This window comes from Pagrus pagrus (assembly GCF_965226575.1).
Source record: "Pagrus pagrus genome assembly, chromosome: 2".
Lineage (NCBI taxonomy): Eukaryota > Metazoa > Chordata > Actinopteri > Spariformes > Sparidae > Pagrus > Pagrus pagrus.
Window position 1 is genome coordinate 3,007,115 of NC_140186.1, and position 8,840 is coordinate 3,015,954.

The window sequence follows — 8,840 nt, forward strand, 5'->3', positions numbered from 1 at the left end:
AAATATGTTTAGGCCTTAAACAGAAACAAGAAAGTGTTACAATGACAAAATAAATGGCCATTTAAGTCACTATAAGAAAACCTGAACTGAACTTATAGCTCATAAGTGGTGAATCATAAAGCAGATAAATGAAACCACCACTCCGTAAGTTTGTAGAGTTGGTTGTATGTGACATATGGCAGCTGGCATTGTGGGCAGCACCTTGTCCAGAGTCATTAGAGGAGACCGGTTCACTTTAACAGGTGACCTCACTTAATCCGCCCTAAATTCCCTCACAGACACCGGACAGCTTGAGAGGTTTTAAAAGGCAGGTGTGGTTACCTCTCTGGACATCTGGCTGCTGTTCATATTTTATACAACAACCATCACCTGCACACATATACTGCTCTGTGCGTTTACAGTAGTTCATGTCTCAATTAAACTGTATTTCAGAGCTTCCAGTGTAAGTGTTTAAAGACAGAACCTGCGGTTTTCTTTTGTCGTTAACTGCAGCTCAGAGAGGAATAACTGTCCTACAAACACAAACTGTAACAGAAAACAAAACCTGTTTCAACAGTAGGATAGCACTCAGGAGAGTGCATACCTTGTCCAATATCAAACAAAACATATTTAAATGAGCCGGATCCAGACTTTTATTTTGATCTGCATCAAATTTTACTCACTCATAGATACCAGCCACTTAAATACACCTAGCGGTTGAAAAGGAGTAAAGGAATCCATCTACGTCAAACTGGAACGGACGACTTTGAACAGAGGAGGTGGCCTACGACATTACTTATCACCCACCTACAATGCTGTACTGAGTTCTCTCCCCAGGTAGCTTAACAACCATTCACACCTGGGCCCACCTAGCCCCAATGACCTACACGAAAGCCATTTGGGTCAACGACTCACATGTGCCCCTAACAACTCTGAAACCTGGAGTTCACGCGTGACCTTAATGAGTCTGTAAGGACACTCCCACACAGGGTTTAAAGCCTGCAACTCCCCTCAGAAACTGAAACGCGTCCAGTTGCCTACGATACAGCACTTAAAATTACCATGACCTGGATGACTGGGAACCTTCATCAACATTTAAACTCTGTTAGCATCACACCATGTACAGACTGGTAAACCCCAGTTAATCTAAAATGATCTTTTTCAAAGTCAATCCATGTCCCAAAATGATTGAGTGCTTTTCATATCAGACACAACAACAAAATGTGATAAAGATTCTGTTTAATCAGACCTGAATAGATATGTAATAAATAACGTCAAAAGGCTGAACACCTCATCTTCTTGTCCGCTTGATTCCTGATTAGAGTCGCGAGGTGTTGCCTCTGTTGCCCTTCGGGGCTACTGGGGCCAAACAGTTCTCCATGGGCGAAGGCCAGGGTACACCCCTCGATGACGCCAGCTCATCGCAGGGCTCTAATGGCAGAGGCTGCCTCACAGAGTGCCAGCTGCGCATCAGGAGCAATTTCGGATGCTTCGGCATGCAGCTCAGTTCCGCCCAGGGGAGGGCAGGGGTTTGAACCAGCAACCATCTGGTCACTGGTCACCTGCTCTACCCACTGAGCTGGTTGAACATAAAGTCAGAGAGATGAGTTTTTTCTTTGAGTCTTACTTGGTTGAAGTTATTAAGTTAATTGTTAATCAGAGGTACAAACAATTTAGGACCTTTTTCTGAGACTGATTTGGTGAATTGACTATCTTTTCCTTTCTTCAAAGCCCCGAGGTAATCTCATGTAAATTGGATCTTATTATTTATTATATTAATAATTATCCCTGATAATCATTAATGGGTACTGATTAACAAATGTAATATTATTAATAATTATCCCTGATAATCCTTAATTATTGTTAACAAATTTAACCCCAAATTCCCTATTAATGATGCATGAAGCACTATATATGGTGCCCCGCGTGAGGCATGATTGTGCAATATTAATGATTAATTGCATGAAGCACTACAATTAACTTAAGGAAATAATAAGTATTTCTGAGTTTGTATCATTACCTCATTAATATTGTTACTATTAATAATATAATATTCTGAGTTTTAATCTCTTCTCCAAGAGGTGGGGGGGGACATGCAATTTTTCTAAAGGCTGTTGTGATTATGATGTGATGTGATGATGTGGATTTTACCGTCCAAAATCAATGTTACGCTATAGTAAACAGAGACCCGACAAGCACTAGGACCAAGCGGAAGACGGCCGCTCAAGCTGAAGCCTGTTTCCCTTAGTTTAGACGCCCACAAGCTCCTGTGGGCTGGGAACGCAGGCAGGATATAAAGCTGAAATCCAAAACTTTCTGCACACTGTCACCCTCTGCAGCAAAGAGAGGAACTGAAATAATGTTCACACTACAGAGTTGTTGTTGGAAGCTGGATGTTTATTTCAATAAGCCACTGCAACACTTTGAAAATGTTACAGCTACAGAGTGTGACAGAGCTGGGCTCATGTTACATTTCAATGTGTTTTAATATATAATGTACATGCTGTGAGATACTGTGCTTCCTGTTCCACATGTCTTTCTCTGCCAGGACAGGTGTGATGTGATAGGCCAATCAGTATTTCTTCAAAGCAATTTACTGCATTAGATTAAAATGTTGTATTATGAGCATTAAAAGATAAAATAGCATGTTGCATACCAAGTATAATCCATAACATATGTAATGTACCTGCACAGGTAAACATAGCTGCATGCTACTCAAAACTTCTGCCACATGCTGCAGTTTCTCTGTTCAAAGGTGAGATGTTGGTGTAATCAGGATCAGACTCCAACTGATGGGGAGAGACAACAAGATGAGAGTCAAAGGCCTCATAAATGGAACGTGGATACAATCAGATTTTAAATGACAACAAACTCAGACATTCTTAAAGCAGAACTGTTTCCTGAAATTGATCTTTGTTATAAAAACATCTACAGTAAATGTGCTAATTTCTCGTCACTGTGGCCCAATACCTCTCTCATCTCCATAGTCTCTATAGGTTCATTTGGTTCAGTGGTGGAGCTCAGAGTTTTCTTCTTCCTGAATCAAATTGACAAACAAACAAAAATGTTCATTAAAAACTCAAAAAACATGAAAGTAAATATTCAAAGTAACAGATCAGTGATGGAACTGATTAATGTTTGTGGTTTCACCTCATCCACAGACAAAACAGAAGCAGCAGAACCGACATCACAACCACCAGAGTCAACCTGATGATGTTTATCATCGAGCTCCCTGGAAATGGACATAGACAGTTATTAGATAGACTGTAGTGGACCTCACCAGTAGGGTTTGATTCATTGATCAGTTTCCCAGGTGTTATTGTCTGTTAATCAACCAGTTAGTGTCTCACCTGCCACAACAATCAGCTGTAAGGTGGAGTTATGACGTCCTCTTCTGTTCTGGGCTTCACAGGAATAATTCCCACTGTGTTCAACTCTGAAGTCAGTGATGGTGAAGATCTGTCCTGATGCTTTTGGTGAGTCTTCACTCTCCTTGTACCAGGTGTAATTAGCTGCTGGGTTAGCATCACTGCTACAGGTCAGAATCACTGAACTGCCCTCCACTATCTCAGCAGAGGGACTCACTGACACAGAGGGAAGCTTTGGAGCATCTAGAGATATATTAAGAGAATAGGTTAAGTGTGTTACAACAATAGATTGTGTAGTATTCAAACCATAAAGTTTGAACAGCTGTGTGTAGCACTGTTTGAATCTGGGTCCCAAAACAGCAGAAAACTCCTTAAGTCTCCTGGAGCTGCTCAGTGAATTACAGCAGACTGAGAATGTGGAGCACAAGAACGTAGACATGACAGTAAAATGTTCTCCTGCAAAGACTGGACACATTTAATCTGTCTCACTCACATGTCACATTAATAGAGATGTATTCAGACGTCCTCCCCCACAGCTCGTTCTCAGCTGTACAGTAATACTCTCCAGAGTCAGAGGACTGGATGGAGCTGAAGACAAGCTGTGGTTCTTTACTGAGAGGTTGAAGGTCTGGATCTCCATTCTTCTTGTACCAGGTGTGTTTAGCTGCTGGGTTAGCATCACTGCTACAGGTCAGAGTCACTGAACTGCCCTCCACTATCTCAGCAGAGGGACTCACTGACACAGAGGGAAGTCTTGGAGCATCTGGAGAAGATATGAACATGTATTAATGAAACATTAGAATATGTTATCACAGATAATTGACTGTTGTGAATGAAATGCATCTTTGTCCTTTACACTTTGTACTTTACACATGTGTCTGTCTGCAATTTGCAGCCAGTGTGTATGAATGTCTTTTTCCTGATACAGTGGATCAAACTCACACACTGAAGGAGAGCCGTAGTTCTCATGTCCTTTCAAAGCACAAGAGATGATGTCTCCAGGATAAACCCGGCCTTTAAAAGAAGATGTCTCCACCCCTGTGACTTTCTGTCCGTTCTTGAACCAGACGTAGGAAAGACGACCAGCTGGACTGCAGCTGCTGTGACACTTCAGCTCTGCCTCAGTATCAGACTGGTGGACTGTTGTTCTGGTCACCTGCACCTGCAGAGCTGGATATGAGAACAAGAAACAATATTATTATCACTGGTTCTGACAGAAATCAGTGATAGATGTACATACACGACAACACAGCAGTTACTATTCCTAGAACTAGCAGTGAACATTAGTGCCAACACAACAGTCATTATTACACAAACTCATGATGATCCATCATTTTCAACATGTTCACTGTTTCTAAATGTACTATGTTGATGTTTTACATCAGTGTGTGTTCATCAGTACCTGTGACAGTCAGAGTTGTACCAGGTAAACTACTCCTCCATTCAGACCATTGTGTTGTGAATTTAAAGTGATACTGAGCTGAATCACTCTCTGTCAGGTCAGTGATTCTCAGAGTGGAGCGTCCTGTCTCTGTTTCAAGGACCTGAACACGACCTGTAAACTGGGAGTCTTCACTAAGGTCCTCAGGCTGTGAAGGACTCTGCCACTGATGAGAACGTTCAGGACTGAACCAGAATTTAGATCTGATAATGTCATAACTGCTGTAAGTGCAAGAAATGTCCACTGATGAGCCTTTGAAGGCACAGATGCTTCTGTCAGTGTAAATCACTCTGTAGCAGGTTTGACCTGTGACACCTGAAAGATAAAACAAAGTTTTGATCATTTTTAAACCAGAGTTGATGAAGAGTCACAATGAGGGTCTCCATATTAAAATACATGTAGTTATAAGACTCCATCAGATGGTGTTATGTTAGTGTAGTAAACTCACACACTGGAGGAGAGGGGAAATCCTCATGTCCTTCAACAGCACAGGAATAACTGTCTCTCTTACCAAAAGGGACTGAATGAGTAGAAGATGTTTGTGACTGAATTTTCTGTCCATTCTTGTACCAGATGTAGGAAGAACGACCAGGTAGACGACAACTGCTGTGACACTTCAGGTCTCTCTTGCTAGGATCTGAGGATCTGCTTACCTTCACCTGGAGATCTGGATGTGAAGAAGAAACAAGAATGTTATTTTAGACAAACTGTCAACATACACATACACACACACACAACACATTTATATTATTGTTGTCTAGATGTTGAACATTTGGAAATAATTAAGATATGAATGAAAATGTTACCTGTGACCCTCAAAGTGACTCCAGGTGAACCAGTATATCTCCCACCTGGTTGGTTTGTTATGAAGCTGAACTTGTACTCAGCTGAGTCGCTCTCTCTCAGGTCTGTGATTCTCAGAGTGCAGCTCTTCTCATAACAACTGTACTCAACACGACCTTGATAATCTGAGTCTGTACTCAGATCCACAGGTTGATTTCCACTCAGTTTAGTAAACCAGAATGTTTCCTTAACTTCAATATCACCACCATCTATTCTGGATGGGTATGTGTATGTGCAGTTTATTTCCACTGTTGATCCTTTTAAGGCACAGATCTCAGTAGAGCTGTAAGTCACTCCCCAGCCATCCTGACCCTGTATCACTGTAACACAGAGAACATCAGAAACTACAATCAGACTCAAAATCAAATCAAAATCCATCAATTACAACGTGACTCAAACAAGCAGTATTCAATAGCAGGTGAAATAGTCAGAGACCAGGAAGTGTCCTTCAGCACTGGTGAAGCAATACACTGTCTCACTACATGTACTGTTGAGCTTTGTTCTCCTCCATGGAGCTTCATTAAATACTTCAACGTAAGGCATCACGTCTCCTGAATCTCCTTTCTCACCCGTGTTAATCAGATGAATAAAAATTCATCAACAGGTTTTTGGGCAGTCTCCGTTATCTTAACTAGAACGGTACGTAAGACTTATTCTGTATCACACGTTTCTCTTAAGGTCTGTTTTAAAAATGGGTTGATACTGTAAATCAAGTTTCAGTGGCATTTGTGGTTCATGAAAGTCAACAGATGTTTGGAGAAATGTACAAGTCATTAAGGTTCACATGAGAATATTTAAAGCAAAGGAACAGTGAAAGACGTGCACATGATCTCTGAGAGCACTGAGGACGGACATCACACAGAGGCTGCAGTGAAAGAGCAACAGTGTATTGACACTGTGTACTTTAACACAGTACTTAGAGAGAAGTACTTATAAGAAGTGACGCATGAAAAAGTGTCTGCTGGCTGCTCATCGTCCTGTGGTCAGGCTGCTGCAGAGTGTGAATGAGAGCTGTAGAGAAATGCAGAACTCTGAGGTTTGAGCAACTTTTCTCAGATAGAAAACACTGACAAATTTATCCTGAAGCAAGAAAGAGTCACAAATACTGAGGGAAATATCTGTCTAACAGCTAAATACTCTACTTTGGACTCCAGCCAGATGCTAACTTTGTTGTTGGTGCTAGGCAGGTACAGTTGGTTTGTAGAGATTATTCAGTGAAAACAGCTGCTGCTGCACGAAACGAGACTGATGAGAACACAGTGAATTCAAACAATAAGTTAGAAAAATAAAACAAAACAACTCTGAAGCTGACAGGAACTGGAGTTGGGTGATAATTCTCTGTGGCTTCATTACTACAAGCAACACCTCCACTTTATAAACTCATTTTAATCCCATTCTTTATACAAAAATGTTAATTGTGCGACTTACACGTGTTGTTCATTTTTTGTGACTCTAACGATATTTAATTTGTTGTAACGTGAAAGACATGATACCGACTGGTGTTATTTCTGAACTCTGGTTCCTTTGTTAATTATGCTATCGGAGCACATCGACCAGCCTCTAACACGTACGAACGCAGGCTCAAGTTGAGTTTGGAGGAAGTCTGAACGATGGAGGAAGTTCCTCAGAGCAATTCATTTTATTTAACATAATTCTCTTCAGATTTCTCTTTTGTTAATGTACAGTATGTACAGTCACTGTACATCCACACAAACACAGCTTTACTGTCTCTACCTGTGCAGTTTATAAAGTTTAAGGTAGAAGTGTACAGAGATGTCTCAGGTGTAAAAAACAGACCCAGCTCTGTGCTGGTCGTCCTGTAAAGACTTCAATATAAAGAAAGACAAGTGAATGTCTGGTGTATCAGGGATCACATCACACTGCACGACATCACACATGAAGTCTTTACTATAAAACCCACCATGCAACAGTCTTACAGTATAAATGTAGACGTACAGTACCTTGAACAGAGAGAAGGACGACAACAAATCCACTTGCTGCAGCTGTTAAACTCATAGCTTCTCCTCACGTCTGTTAAATCAGCAGGTCAATCACATACATGAGAAGTACTGAATGTCAGTTCATCTCACCGAACAGTTCTGCATAAAGAGGCTGGACGTTGATGTTGTGACAGTTTGTCACTTTGGTCAGTACAGTTGTGTTAAACGCACATCGAGGTGTTAACTGGCTGGCTTCCTTCCTCTTTACATTATTAACATGCATGAAGAGCCGAATGCCTGTAAACCCTCAAGATGAAATGAAGATAAGACTCTTTATTGTTTTGCAAACCATGCATTCAAAAACATGGACGTATCAGCCCCAAAATGAAAAGCCGAAATGAAAAGCCCCACCTGTGCCCTGGGTTTCGTTAGTTTGATTTTTCCTTTAAACCGAACTGTCAGAAAACGAAAGTAAGCTGGTAATTTGGTTTTCCGTTTCAAACCAAAAACCAAAAAACCAAAATTCAGGCTGGTTTTTTGGTTTTTTGGTTTTTGGTTTTAAAACGAAAAAACGAGGAAACCAAAATCAAATTACGGTTAAATTTTGATTGTCTTTTCGTTTTTTGATCTTAAACAGCACATTAAGGCCGATGACTGACCAGAAGTGTCTGAACTTCAAAATAAAAGCCCAGTGAATTAAGTTTTAGCCGTAGACACTAGATGAATGGCCTATAAAAAAAATTTCTTCTTTGTAAATGTTGTGTTTTGAGCACATTAATACATATTCAAAGCTGTGTTTATTTTTACACATTAGCGACAAGCTCATCGTTTAGTTCATCTTCTCCTCGCTGCGCTGGGTCTCTGTCTCCGCTGCGCACGCTGTAGCGCTTCGCTTCCATTCAGTCAGATCATTTTCACAGCGTGTTCTGCCGCCCGTCTCCGGTCCCAACCGGGCTCCGGACACGGAGCAGAGACTGTCCGACAGGCTGTCCCTCTTTGAAGCAGAGGATGAGGTCAGCTTCACTCCCGCTTCTGATCTTAAACAACACTGAACTTCAAAATAAAAGCCCAATGAATTGAATTATAGCCATAGACTGTGCCGACTCAATCCGACCCTGAGATCTCCAACCCCGGGCATATTTGGCAGGTGGCAGCGGCCCCTTTATGGTTCTTTTCTACTGTCCTGATCGTCCCAGCTACACCCAGGCGCAAGAGGGCAAGAGGACTTCTTGTCCCACCACTCTCAGGAGTTGTAGTGGTAACTGTTAA

The 8,840-nt window shown here is 41.3% G+C and overlaps 1 long non-coding RNA gene across 1 annotated transcript; it reads right to left on the reverse strand.

Annotated features, from left to right (window-relative positions):
* Positions 1–2,682: 2,682 nt before the first annotated feature.
* LOC311269622 lies at positions 2,683–3,208 on the reverse strand. The gene is made up of 3 exons (XR_014624127.1): positions 3,130–3,208; positions 2,950–3,016; positions 2,683–2,768 (listed from the first exon to the last, which is right to left on the reverse strand). It is a non-coding gene; the product is annotated as an uncharacterized lncRNA (long non-coding RNA).
* Positions 3,209–8,840: the final 5,632 nt, after the last annotated feature.